Genomic DNA, 14615 nt, shown 5'->3' with positions numbered 1-14615 from the left:
GTTGGTACCCCGTAAAGGCGTCCCTTACCGTGTAAAAGTAGGAGTGTTGTCTTCCCTACCAGAAGATCTGATAATAGGGACGGACAACCCAGCTTTTCTCGACATGTTCAAACAATGCCTTAAGCCCCTGGGAAGAGAAGAGAAAATCCCCGGGAAGCCGAAGCCCTTGGACTCTCTGGTTTCTCCTGAACCCTGGATTCTAGACAGGAGCTTCCAGTTCGCCCAGGCGAACGATGCGACCTTGTTCAACGCCTGGGAAAAAGCGCACAGAGACCAGGATCTTGTTACAACGGTATACCCTAAACTGTTCATCAAGAACGACCTGTTGTATAGAAAGGGGAGTGAAAACGACCCTGAACAGTTGCTAGTACCCTTACCATTCCGGGAGCAAGTGCTGTTCTATTCTCACTCCCACTTAGTGGCCGGTCACACCGGAGCGGAAAAGACAACACAGAATCTACTGAAATGTTTCTACTGGCCCGGTATATACAGGGATGCCATGGTATATTGCCAGGAATGTGACATTTGCCAAAAACGGAATATGACCAGACCACCTGCCGTTCCGTTACAGCCACTCCCTATCATCGGTGTCCCCTTTGAACGAGTGGGGATGGACCTCATAGGGCCGCTTCCTAAAACAAAGAAAGGACACCAGTACGTGTTAGTGGTCGTCGACTACTCTACCAGGTTTCCCGAAGCCTTCCCCCTCACAAAGGCAACCACAAAGAACGTAGCCGATAAAATGCTGGAACTCTTCTCCAGAGTGGGTTTCCCAAAAGAAATTTTAACGGACCAAGGGACCCCATTCGTGTCTCGCCTAATGAAAGAGGTGTGCGCTCTCTTACACATACACCAAATCCGTACCGCGGTCTACCATCCACAAACAGACGGATTGGTAGAGAGGTATAATCGCACCCTGAAGAACACCTTACGTAAAATGCTGGAGGTAAACAGTACGGAATGGGACCAGGTGCTCCCCCTTGCCCTTTACGTCATCAGAGGGCAAAAACAAAGCAGTCTGGGGTTCTCCTCGTTTGAACTGCTGTACGGTCGCCAACCACGGTCCCTTTTAGACATGACAAAGGAAGCCTGGGAGCAGGAGACCCCAGAAGAAATTGCAAAGACCCTGGAGTATGCTAGAAACCTGAGGTCAAAGCTGGGCAAACTAAGAGACCTGGCATTCGCCAACTTGGAAAAAAATCAGGTGAAACAGAAGACGATGTATGATAAAGGAAAGAAGTGGCGAAGACTGACCCGAGGGGATTGGGCTCTGGTGCTGCTGCCCTCCTCGACCCAGAAGTTCAAAGCGGAGTGGGGAGGGCCATACAAAGTCACGGAAACAATCGGAAACACCAGTTACCGCCTGCAGATCCGGCCCCATAAAACCCAGGTATACCACATAAACATGTTAAAGAAATGGCTTGGAGCCCCTCCGGCCGAGATCCATATGATAAACCATCACAAACATGAACCATCGTCTACTCTCGAACATCTCGTTATCAACGAGGATCTAATGGACACCGAGAGACAAGAGCTACAGAAGACCCTGCTAAACCACGCTATGGTGTTTTCCGACACCCCTGGGACAACCACCCTGGCTAAACATAGCATCAATACAGTACCCGGGAAAAGCGTAAAGATCAAACCCTATAGGATACCGGAAGCCCGCAGAAAGGGGATTAGGCAAGAAGTAGCGGACATGTTACAACTCGGGGTGATCCGACCTTCCCACAGCGAATGGTCCAGTCCGATAGTTCTGATCCCTAAACCGGACGGGACCCGCCGTTTCTGTATGGACTTTCGTGCCCTGAATGACATATCCACCTTCGACGCATATCCCATCCCACGAATAGACGAACTTATCGAGCGATTGGGGGAAGCGAAATATATAAGCACCATCGACCTTACCAAGGGCTATTGGCAGGTCCCCCTAAGAGAAGAAGACAGACATAAAACGGCCTTTACCACAGAAGAAGGAAGGTTCGAGTTTACGGTTCTCCCCTTCGGTCTACACGGCGCTCCTGCCACCTTCCAAACACTGATGAACAACGTACTAAAAGGGATTAAGGAATTTATGTCAGCCTACCTGGACGACATCATCGTTTTTAGTCCAGACTGGAAAACACATCTGCAACACCTACACCAGGTGTTGGACACCCTCGCCCAGGCCGGATTGAAAATAAACGCCAAGAAGACCAAGATCGCATTTCAGAAAGTAAAATATCTGGGATATGTACTAGGGCACGGCCTCATAGAGCCGCAAACTGAGAAGGTGAGGGCCATCGCCGAAACCCCATTCCCGGCAACAAAAAAAGAACTGAGGGCGTTCTTGGGCCTCATAGGTTATTATAGGAGGTTCATTCCGGGCTTTGCGCAGCTAGCAGCCCCCCTTACGGATGCACTCCAGACCAATGTGAAACAAACGGCACTGCAGACACCCACTCCGGCCATGTCCGATGCCTTCACGTCTTTGAAACGCGCTATAACATCGACCCCGATACTCACCTCTCCCGACTTCTCGCGACCCTTTGCGCTTCATACGGACGCCTCGGACTATGGTATCGGGCCGGTGCTCTCCCAGGAGGACGGTGAGGGAGTCGATCACCCCATTCTGTTCGTTAGTCGGAAGCTGTTTCCCCGAGAACTCAAATATCCCACGGTGGAGAAAGAATGTCTGGCGATTAAATGGGCTGTGGACAAGTTGTCGTATTACTTGGAGGAGCGTACATTCACGTTATATACAGACCATGCCCCCCTTCTCTGGATGGCGCGTAACAAGTCCAACAATGCTAGGGTCATGCGCTGGTTCCTGGCCCTGCAACCTTATGCCTTTAGCATTCGTCACAAAAAGGGGGTGGACAACACGGGGGCCGATTACTTGTCTCGTAATCCACTTCCCGAACGGAAGTGTCCAGGGGGGATGGTGTGTAACCAGGGCCAGCTGTCATGCCCCGAAAAGGGGTCCACTGTAATGATGTCTGACCCCCCCCTCTTCTCTCCGCAGCCACAACAACCCCCCGGAGGGTCGGGACCTGAGATCTACTCCTGTGACGAAGAAGACGACGGCGACTGGGGGCCCTTTAAATGGACGAGCAGTCTGATGGAGGAGGAGGAGTCAAGTCGCCTGTATAAGGGAGGAACCGACGGTCACACGGGGTGTTACTACACCGGAGGAGCGGACAGTGTGCAGAGAGCGGAGAGGCGGGAAGCAGCGAGGAGGACTGGAGGAGAGGAGTGAGGCGGAGAAGCGAAGAGAGTACAGAGGAAGTCGAGAGGACCGAGAGCAGAGGACGGAGACCGTCGGAGGAGTCTCAAGATCCAGAGGACACAGAGACGAACCCAGGAAATCCGGAGAGCCGTGCTGCACGACCAGCTGATCCCGGAGGCCAACCCCACGATCTGCCCAGCCGTACGCCAGGAGGGGTACGGCTAGCCGAGGTACGTGATCGCTTCCTGGGGTGGTGGAAGAAGAAGGGTAGAAGCCCCCAGCAGCCCCCTTGAGTTTCTAAGTAGACTGACCCCCCCCTCACGTATAGTACCACGATTGTTGTTCAGGGCACTCCTTTGGTTGATACAGCACACCCGGTGTCTCCCTCACCTTCCTCTCACAAGCCCCCCCCTCGATAGATAAGCCAAGCCTGTGTAATTCGTGAAAACACTTACGTGTCCTCTCTTTTCTGCTTGTCCCCTGGTTATCGGCGAGAACGGTCAGAACGGAGCCTCCGGAGCAAAGCAGAAGGCGGAGTCCCATCCGTAGAAGGGAGGAGGAAGTTCTACGAAAGACCCGACGGGAGAGAAGCCGATCTCCACGTAGCGGAGCAACAAGGAAAACATGTACAGACAGTTTGTTTGCTAAAATAAAACTCTCTACAACCAAAACCCGCATGTTGCCTCTGCCTGTCCCCACGGTTACAGATGTGTAGAAACATTCAGGGAGCTTCATGCCTGTGAGACAGAGACTAACGTTACTGTGTGACCTTTCCTGTGGGCTACGACCTACGAACTAATACTCTCTCTCTTTACCTGTAAGCTCTCTGTATTTGCCCCAACTGGGGTTCTGTTAGTGTCTTTGCAGCAAACATGCGGCTCCAAGGGTCCCAATGCTGAGTGGACTTTAGCGCGCAAAAAGGAACAAGGGAGGCAAGAGGGGGGAAAGGATAGGAGCAGGGAAAGCGCAAGAAGGGAATAGTTACTCAGTATATATTTTGCTGCAAAGGGGGAACAAGGGGGAAGCTGCCGCTGGCTTACTGTTCCTCTCGCAACTCTCCGCAAGAGGTCAATGGAGTCTGTGGAACCTTCTGTGAAGGAAACCCTGTCGAGCTTCAGAAGGGCGAACTGGCTCCCACGACGACGGCGGATGGAGAAGAACGTAGACTCAGTCACTGCAGCTGACGGAAGAACTTTTCTTCACGAACTGTAGACTGTCTTCGATGAATTCACCCAAAAGTAATTTTTTACAAATGTTCACTCACTTGGCGAGTAGCCAGATACAGCGGACTCAAGAATTTGACTAAACTAACTCGACGAACTCCTGTCATGAAAATAGACACGGAGCCTCGAACTCTAGCTGCTACCTCAGAAACCCGAACAGTTGAAGTGCGCAGTTTGAAAGCTGCGCGAGGCACACATCAACTAGCCCTCACGTACTAACTTCCAAATGGCTTCAGTGGCCACAGCGGCGGCCATCTTGGGAAGGACCAAAAACCCACTATTACCTGAACCTATTTACATGGTACTGAAAGGAATCTATTTAGTAATACACGGGTACCAAACATTTACCCAACAAGGCTTTACTATTGTCTTTCCACCATTCACCAATTTAGGAACATAGGTAGATGCGATTTGTAAATTCCTGACAGTACCCCCTCTCAAAGACCTCTATCAGCGCGGCTTTCGTGCCGGACTGCTGTAGAGTGGGCGCCATATTGGAGGTAGCCGGAAGGGCGCGCACACCGCAGGCAGCGGTCTAGCGGCCCGAGGCTGCCCTCCATAAAACGCCCATGTGTAACCGGAAGCGCAGCGGACGAGCACAGCGGGCACGCCTTTTGCGCGCCGAAGGTGCGCCTAAGGTAAGCCTGTCTGCGCCCGTCCGCGGCCTGACGGGGCCAGGGGCATGGCACTATGCCAACTCTCATTTCTATTTGCCTGCTCAGCTTTGTGCATTTCAAGGCCCCTGGAGTCTAGATCCTGCCATTAGGGAGCATATTAGCCATTTGAATATTGCCCACACTCCCTCTTCACTTGCCCTCCCCTCTAGTCTACCCTCCCTTATGCCCAGTCCTCGCCCAGTTGGGGTTTTCCCCCACACTGACCTTATTCTCTCTCCTCCTTCCTCAGGGACCTCTCCTCCAACCATCGCTGCTTTTTTGCTGAACACTCGCTCGGCTGTACAACATCAGTCGGACTTGTTTATCTTTTTAGACACTCACAAGCCCGATTTATTGTTCCTTACGGAAACATGGTTCCGTCCCGAGTCACTGCCTAACCTACTGGCAGCTCTGCCCTCTTCGTACTATGCTTTGCGAGCTGACCGGCCCGGCAAAATGGGAGGGGGGGTTGCCCTGTTGGTCCGCTCCAGCATCCAGTTTCAGTTACTCTCATTTCCCTCAATACTGGATGTAGATTTTTTAGTTGCCCGTTCAACATCGTTTTCAACTCCTATTACCTGTGTTCTCATGTATCGACCACCAAAAAATATGGCTCACTTTCTTCCGGCTTTTCAAGAACTAATAGCCACCCTCGCCGTTAACCATTCTTCGGTCTTGGTACTGGAGGATTTTAATTTTTGGCCCTTTCACCCAGCTGAGGATGCACCCTCCAAAGACTTCACTGACTTTCTTGGCAGTCTGAATTTCATTTCCCACATTCACACTCCCACCCATGTCCAAGACCATACCTTGGACCAAATTTGGTCCCTTAACATTTCAATTCCTGCTCCCACTATCACTCCTTGCCTGTGGTCTGATCACTTTTTGATCTCCTTTTCCCTGGATCTGGGTTTAGCAAAGAAGTTGCCCTCGCTCAAAAACACCTGGGCTCGCAATTGGGGAAAAGTGGACATCCCATCTTTGTGTTCCTCTCTTTTAACATCGAGCCCTGCCATCGACAACTTATCCATCCCGTCTCAGGCAGTGGCCATCAACAGTTGGTTGTCCTCAACATGCGATCTGGTGGCCCCCCTCAGGCGGGTTAAAGTGAAGCGCTCCCACGATGCGAACAAATGGTTCGGCCCTGAACTTAGGGCGAAAAAGTTGGCTGCCCGTCAGGCTGAGCGCACTTGGAGACGTAATTACAGCGAGTCCTCCAAACTCTCGTACAACTCCATTCTGGCGGAGTACAAGAGAGCCATCCTTAAGGCCAAGACCGCCTATTTCTCCGATAAGATCCTTCGGGCGGAGAGCCAATCGAGGGAAATTTTCGCCACCGTATTTGAACTGGCCATCTCAGACAGAACTTCTGCTAAACCAGTCCCTTCTCAACCCTTATGCGATTCCCTTAATGATTTTTTTATAAATAAAATTGTAGATATCAAAACTAATATTCCTCCCCCCTCCTCTACTTTTGTTGATATCACTCCTCCGCCTAATTCCCATCATTTCGATCAATTCACACCGTTATCTGAAGACACTTTTCTTTCCATTCTTCCAACTGTGAAATCTGGATCCCCAGCTGATGTCTGTCCGGCCCACATTTTGTGTAAAATTTTTCAAGCTTGCCCTCTCCCTCCCCTTACCTTTATCAATGACTCTTTAAGAAGGGGAACTGTTCCCACTTCGCATAAATCCGCCACGATTGTCCCCATTTTAAAAAAGCCTGGGGCTGACCCCACAGTTTTATCCAATTATCGCCCCATCTCCCTTCTCCCCTACCTGGCCAATGTCCTTGAGCGGCACATCACCAAAACATTGAGTACCTTTGTTGAGACTAGCAAGTTCTTAGCCCCTTCTCAGGCTGGTTTCCGCACCCTGCACTCCACCGAGAAGGTGGTGGTATCCGTGATGGACACACTCAGAGAGGGGCTGGACTCTAATCTCTCTGCCGCCTTCGACACGGTTGATCACACCATCCTTCTTTCCCGTGTCGAGGCGGCAGGCGTCAGGGGTTCCGCCCTGTACTGGGTTAGATCGTTTCTCAATGACCGCACCCAGGCCGTTCACTTGGCGGACTTTTCCTCTACAGCTCACAAGGTACAATGCGGTGTTCCCCAGGGCTCTTCTCTCTCCCCTCTCCTCTTCAATCTCTATATCTTTCCTCTTTTTTTTGCGTTACAGCAGATGGAGGTCACAGTGTTCAATTACGCTGATGACCTCCAGCTTATCTTTAATCTATCTGACTCCTCTCTTTCTATTTCTAACTTCCAGTCAGTGATGGTATTCATCAGGGATTGGATGAATTCTAATCATTTAAAACTTAACCCTGACAAGACCGAGCTTGTCCTGACTGGTGGGAAACTTAACCCTTGGTCTTCTGTTTTCTGGCCCTCCTCGTTTGGCCCCCCCCTTTTCCTTCTTTCTCTGTCAAAACCTTGGGGATCACTCTGAATCAACATCTTACTTTCCATTCTCATGTGAGCACGGTGGTTTCGGCCTGTTTTTTTATTTTACGCACCATCTGCAAAATCTCACATTTCTTTTCACCGTCAGCCCTCAAACTTATCCTTATGGCGATGGTCCTTTCACGTTTAGATTATGGTAACGCACTCTACAATGGTGTCCCCAACTATGCTTTGCTCCGACTCCAGCTTGTACAAAACCAAGCGGCCCGTCTGGTCTTTGGTTTACCCAGATCCCAGCACATTACCCCCGTTCTGTGCTCCCTCCATTGGCTCCCAATTAAGGAGAGAGCTCTGTTCAAACTCGGCTGTCTCACTTTTCAAGCTTTGGCCGGAACAGCCCCGGTTTTCATAACTTCCCTCATTCACCCTTATGTTCCCAGCAGACATCTGCGATCCTCCGCCCTCTCTCTTCTGGTTGTACCCCGCTTTAGGAGGAAGAGGTCGGGAGGATGCAAGTTTGCTGTCGTTGCCCCATCCTTTTGGAATTCCCTTCCCTTACCCATTCGTTCCTCAGCTTCCTACATTGAGTTTCGAGGGAGACTTAAAACTTTTCTTTTCCTGCAGGCATTTCCGGCCTGAGCTGGCTTAGAGTGTGTAATTTGAATTTGAGCCATTCCACAGCGCCATGAAACCGCCCTGGTATACGTGCGCTATACAAATATGTTTAAATTCAAATTCAAATTCAAAGACCGATTCATCGGTCCAGGTTTGAAAGGTTTCCGTGCATGGAATCTCTTAATGAGTTGTGGAGCATGAATTTGAGATGCAGGTTCCCACGACCTTTCCTCAGGACCGTACCCCTTCCAATCCACCAGATAAAATAGCCTACCTTTCTTGATTTTAGAGTCTAGAATGTCATGAACCTCGTACTCAGGGTGGCCAGAAATAACGAGGGGTTCAGGTGGTTTACCCAACCTCATGTGGGATTTAGTCTTTTTTAATAAAGAGACGTGGAAGACTGGATGGATCCCCAACTTAGCTGGTAATTTTAATCTCACTGTTACAGGACCCAAAACCTGCTCAACTGAATAGGGACCCACAAATCTTGGTTGGAATTTCCTATTCCCTTTTAAATGGAGGTTCTTTGTAGAGAGCCACACCTGATCTCCTACTTGATATTGCGGAGCGGGCTTTCTATGTCTGTCTGCACTTTTCTTGTAAACTTGTTTAGCTTTTATCAAATTTTCCTCTGCAGAGATATGTAAGGTGGTCATATTTGTCAACAAGGTCTGAACTGCTGGGACTTCTAAGTCTTCCTGAGGGCAGAATGGATTGGGATGGCGCCCAGAATTCAAATAAAAAGGCGAGTAACCTGTAGAAACACTTTTAGCATTATTACTAGCAAATTCTGCCATCCACAAGTGATCTGACCAGTCACCACCTCTCTCGAGGAGAAACAAACGGAGATACTGTTCCAGTTCTTGGTTAATTCTCTCCGTCTGTCCATCCAACTCAGGGTGATAGCTGGTAGATAACCTCCTCTCAATCCCCAAACCCTTAAGATAGGCTTGCCAGAAACGGGAGATGAACTGAGGACCTCGATCTGAAACCACTATCTTGGGGACCCCATGTAGTTTTACAATGTTCTCGCTAAATGCTTGTGCTAGCTCAGGAGCAGTAGGGGTACCGGACATGGCAATAAAGTGACTCATCTTGGTGAAAGTATCCACAATCACCAGGATAGTATCGAATCCCTTACTGACTGGTAAATCTACAATCAAATCCATCGAGACCGTATGCCATGGATGGGTTGGAGTAGGGAGTGGTTGCAAAAACCCTTGTGGAGCTTGCCGACTAGGTTTACCCCTGGCACACAATTCACAAGACTGTACATATTGCTTGACATGAGAGGACAACCCAGGCCACCAAAAATAGCGCTGAACTAAATCCATAGTCTTAGAAACTCCTTTATGACCGGCCAAAGGATGATCATGGCAGCTTTGCAAGGCCCTTTGTTGAAGAGTAGTTGTCGGGAGATACAAGGCTCCTTTGTAGTAGGGTAAACATTGCTTTAACTCTCTCCCCTCACCCGATTGAACCCACTTCTGGATTTCTTCTGTAGAGAACCCTTTCCGCACCTCTTCTTGAAAGTTGCTCAGGGAAAGAGCACAAATTATCTTAGTCTCAGGAATGATAGGTTGAGGTTCAACAGGATGTTCACAGTCGTCAGTATTCAAACGGGAAAGTGCATCCGCCTTTCCATTCTTTGTTCCAGGGCGAAAAGTGAGCACAAAATCAAAATCTGCAAAGTACAAGGACCAGCGTAGCTGTCGAGGAGTTAGGGTCTTTGCGGATTTCAAGAATTGTAGATTCTTGTGATCAGTAAACACGGTCACAGTATGCTTAGCCCCCAGCAGATAATGCCTCCAATCCTCAAAGGCATCCTTAACCGCCAACAATTCTTTTTCTGCGATCGTGTAATTCAGTTCCGCTGGATTTAATTTTCTGGAGCGATACGCTACCGGATGCAACTGACCAGTCTGGGAATGTCGTTGGGAGAGAACACCTCCGATTGCCTGATCTGACGCATCTGCTTCTACAAAGAAAGGTTCTTCCGGATTGGCATGCAAAAGGATTGGGGCGGACACAAATCTTTCTTTGAGGTGACCAAATGCCTGAGCTGCCTCTCTGGTCCACTCGAACCGCACCCCTTTCTTTAGTAATCGAGTGATAGGTGCGATCAAGTGCGAAAAACTCTGAATGAAGCGCCGATAGAAGTTAGCGAATCCCAGAAATCGCTGTATCTCCTTGATATTCTGTGGTTCTGGCCAATCTTTAACGGCTTGCACTTTTCCTTGGTCCATGGTAATTCCATGTGGAGAAAGGACGAATCCTAGAAACTCCACCGTAGTTGCATGAAAAACACACTTTTCCAATTTTACATATAAATGATGTGTTCTTAAACGCTCCAACACCATTCTGACATGCTTGGGATGGTCTCGTGTGTTCTGAGAGTAGATCAAAATATCATCCAGATAAACAATAGCCACCTTGTCAATCAAGTCACTCAGAATATCATTTATGAAATGCTGAAACACAGCAGGTGCGTTACACAGCAATATTCGAAGAGGCCAAATTTGGTACGAAAGGCCGTCTTCCACTCGTGCCCCTCCTTCATCCGCACCAAGTGGTACGCTCCTCGTAAGTCAAGCTTGGTGAAAATCTGTGCTTCTTTGAGTTGGTCCAGAAGAACGGAAATTAAAGGCAGGGGGTATCGATTCTTGATTGTGACTAAATTCAAGGCACGATAATCAATACAAGTTCTCAGACTTCCTTCTTGCTTTTTTGGAATGAAAAATAACGGGGAGGATACTGGGGACTGTGAGGGTCTGATGAACCCATTGGCCAGATAACGGTCCAGATACTCCTTGAGATGGTTATTTTCAGCTTCAGTCAGGGCATAAATCAGACTGCAAGGCAGTACCGCTCTTGGGACCAGGTCAATCGTACAATCGTAAGAACGATGCGGTGGTAACACCTCTGCTTCCCGTTCACTAAAAACCATTTTCAAATCCCGATATTCGGGGGGAATTTCTCCTGCATCAATTACACAAATTGACTGACCTCCAAAAGATAGTAAAGAAGCGAGGGAAGACTCCACTGAGTGTTCTTGGTGCCCATAACAATGTTCCAGACAGAAGCTTGACTGCATACTGACTGTTTGATTCGCCCAATCAATGGTCGGATTGTGTGTAGCCAGCCAAGGTAATCCCAAGATCAATTGGAACTGAGGGGCGTCTATTAGGTTGAATTGCATCACTTCTCTATGCCCATCCGCTTGAATCAGCTCCAATTCTTCCGTATGACTGATAATTGGCCCAGACGATAAATTTGTTCCATCGACGGCTCTCACAGGTTCTGGTCTTTCCTTTTTTATGGCTTGGATACCCATGCTTCGAGCATACTTTATATCACCAAAATTTCCTGTGGCCCCAGAGTCCAACATGATAGCCACTCCGGAAATCTGTCGTCCATGGAATTTTAAAGTCATGTGAAGGATTACATGTGGGATGCACGACTGTAGAGTGTTAAGGATTAAGTGAGATTCCGGAGTCGTCTTGTTCTCCTGCACCACCAGAGCGACTCCGCCTACTGATGGCTCACCTCGTTTCCCTTAAAAGGTACTTTTGGGCGCTTAGGGCATTCCTTTACGAAGTGGCCAGAGGTCCCACATTAAAGACACAATTTCTTCAAACGCCTTTGCTCCTTCTCTTCTTTGCTCAATGGCCCACGGACTGCTCCAATTTGCATGGGTTCAGCTTCATTACTTCCTCCGGAACCTTTCTCGAACCGGGCCCGATCGAACCGAGGAAAATTTACCCTCCAATCTTTTCTCTTTTCTCCCTTACGCTCTGAGTTACGAAAATCCATTTCCAAAACTAAATCCACCAACGCTGACAATTCAGTGGGCCGATTCGGAACTTGTGCCAAGGTGTCCTTGATCTCATCTTTCAGACCTCGATAAAATAAAGCAGCCCGTTTCTCTTCCGGCCAGTTGTTTTCCACAATTAACTTGTTAAATTGCGTCAGATATGATATCAAGTCTTTAGAGCCCTGACGCAATTCCAGCAACTCATTATCAGTGGCCTGAGAAATCCTTCTCCTGTCAAAAATTCTGAGGAACTCAGATTTAAATTTAACAAAATCACAAAGGATTGGGTCATCTTCGCTCACCAAGGGCATTGCCCAATTGGCAGCATCCCCACTGAGATAGGACAAAATAAATGCTACTCTAGATTGAGCATCGGGAAAAAGGGTTGGGCGGCACATGAAGTGAAGGGAGCATTGAGTTAAAAAGAGCTGGGCCTTTTGTGGATCCCCCGAAAATCTCTCTGGGGCTGCTAGAGGAATTAAAGGGGAGACTGAGTGGATTACCTGAGCTACCGACTTAGGATCTGAACTTACAGGACTGGTGTTGGACGGGGAAGGAACCTGAACGGGATTTCCCATTACTAATCCATCCATCTTCTGAGCCAACACTCTAGTTTCTTGTCGAGAAGCCTCCAATTCTAATTTTAAACTTTTATTTTCCTCCCTTACCGCTCCTATCTCTCTCTGAATACCCACTAAAATATCTCCCAAGTCCTTTAGATTTAAACTCTCAGCCATACTGCCTGGGCGAAGTGAATACTTGGGCACTTCAATCTGTCAGAAGGCTCCAAACTTCGCAGAGGCAGTAGATGCTGTACCCAATCACCCTCCCACCAGTGACTCCGCCACTTGGGCGAATCCACTAGCAAAAGGGAAAAGGGGAAGTGGACAGAGAAGAGACACCTTGAGAACTTCTGGCACCTTCACCGATTGGGTAGATCAGTCTCGACCTTGACTTCGGTTACTGTAGATGCCTAATGCACAGAACAAGGAGGGATAGAATAAACAACAACTACCACCTACCAATATTCTCACTCTATGTAATAATCAAATCTTATCCTACCAGTGGTTCCCAAAGGTATTGCTACTCTTCATTAGGATGTGTAGAAACATTCAGGGAGCTTCATGCCTGTGAGACAGAGACTAACGTTACTGTGTGACCTTTCCTGTGGGCTACGACCTACGAACTAATACTCTCTCTCTTTACATGTAAGCTCTCTGTATTTGCTCCAACTGGGGTTCTGTTAGTGTCTTTGCAGCAAACATGCGGCTCCAAGGGTCCCAATGCTGAGTGGACTTTAGCGCGCAAAAAGGAACAAGGGAGGCAAGAGGGGGGAAAGGATAGGAGCAGGGAAAGCGCAAGAAGGGAATAGTTACTCAGTATATATTTTGCTGGCAAAGGGGGAACAAGGGGGAAGCTGCCGCTGGCTTACTGTTCCTCTCGCAACTCTCCGCAAGAGGTCAATGGAGTCTGTGGAACGTTCTGTGAAGGAAACCCTGTCGAGCTTCAGCAGGGCGAACTGGCTCCCACGACGACGGCGGATGGAGAAGAACGTAGACTCAGTCACTGCAGCTGACGGAAGAACTTTTCTTCACGAACTGTAGACTGTCTTCGATGAATTCACCCAAAAGTAATTTTTTACAAATGTTCACTCACTTGGCGAGTAGCCAGATAGAGCGGACTCAAGAATTTGACTAAACTAACTCGACGAACTCCTGTCATGAAAATAGACACGGAGCCTCGAACACTAGCTGCTACCTCAGAAACCCGAACAGTTGAAGTGCGCAGTTTGAAAGCTGCGCGAGGCACACATCAACTAGCCCTCACGTACTAACTTCCAAATGGCTTCAGTGGCCACAGCGGCGGCCATCTTGGGAAGGACCAAAAACCCACTATTACCTGAACCTATTTACATGGTACTGAAAGGAATCTATTTAGTAATACACGGGTACCAAACATTTACCCGACAAGGCTTTACTATTGTCTTTCCACCATTCACCAATTTAGGAACATAGGTAGATGCGATTTGTAAATTCCTGACAGCGGGTCTTGGGGCATTGCTGGAGAAGTCGAATATCGGAATCAAGTTGTTTGGACAAAATCCATGGTGATTTTTTTTGTTTGTTTTTGCTCACTTGCCTGTTTTTGGGGGGCTGTTTGGGGGTAGTTCCTGGTGTTTGGGGGGGCTTGGGGGGTCTTTGAACAATGCTGGGCATGCCTAATTTTGGTTGCAAGTGGTTTGAAGAAAATCAATGGTTGGAAAGGGGAGTTAGGGCCTAGCTGTAGAGCGCGCATGGAGTGATTTTGGAACTACCGTATTTTCCGGCGTATAAGACGACTTTTTAACCCTTTAAAATGTTCTCGAAAGTCGGGGTCATTTTATACGCCGGGTGCCAAATTTTACGGTATTTATTCATGCATTTTTATATAGCGCGGACTTTACCTGAAGGTGTCAGACTGCTTCACAATAGGAAATGGTGCATTACAGGAGGAAAAAGTGACATGTGTGCAGGTTACAAAAGCGTACAAAGTACGGTATAAATAGGCATGACACTGTTAGCATTGTAAAAGAAAGGCGCTGTGCTCGGGCTGGTAATTTCAAATCCAGGCCATGTGTGCCTTTGATTTACTGATGTTCCCCACTTTGGATCCAAGGCCTACATCTCCGAGGTTACCCTGTCTAATTGG

The sequence above is a fragment of the Lissotriton helveticus genome, chromosome 6 (assembly GCF_964261635.1).
Source record: "Lissotriton helveticus chromosome 6, aLisHel1.1, whole genome shotgun sequence".
In the NCBI taxonomy this organism is placed as follows: domain Eukaryota; kingdom Metazoa; phylum Chordata; class Amphibia; order Caudata; family Salamandridae; genus Lissotriton; species Lissotriton helveticus.
The sequence above is the reverse complement of the archived record's forward strand: the minus strand, read 5'-3'. Positions refer to the sequence as shown.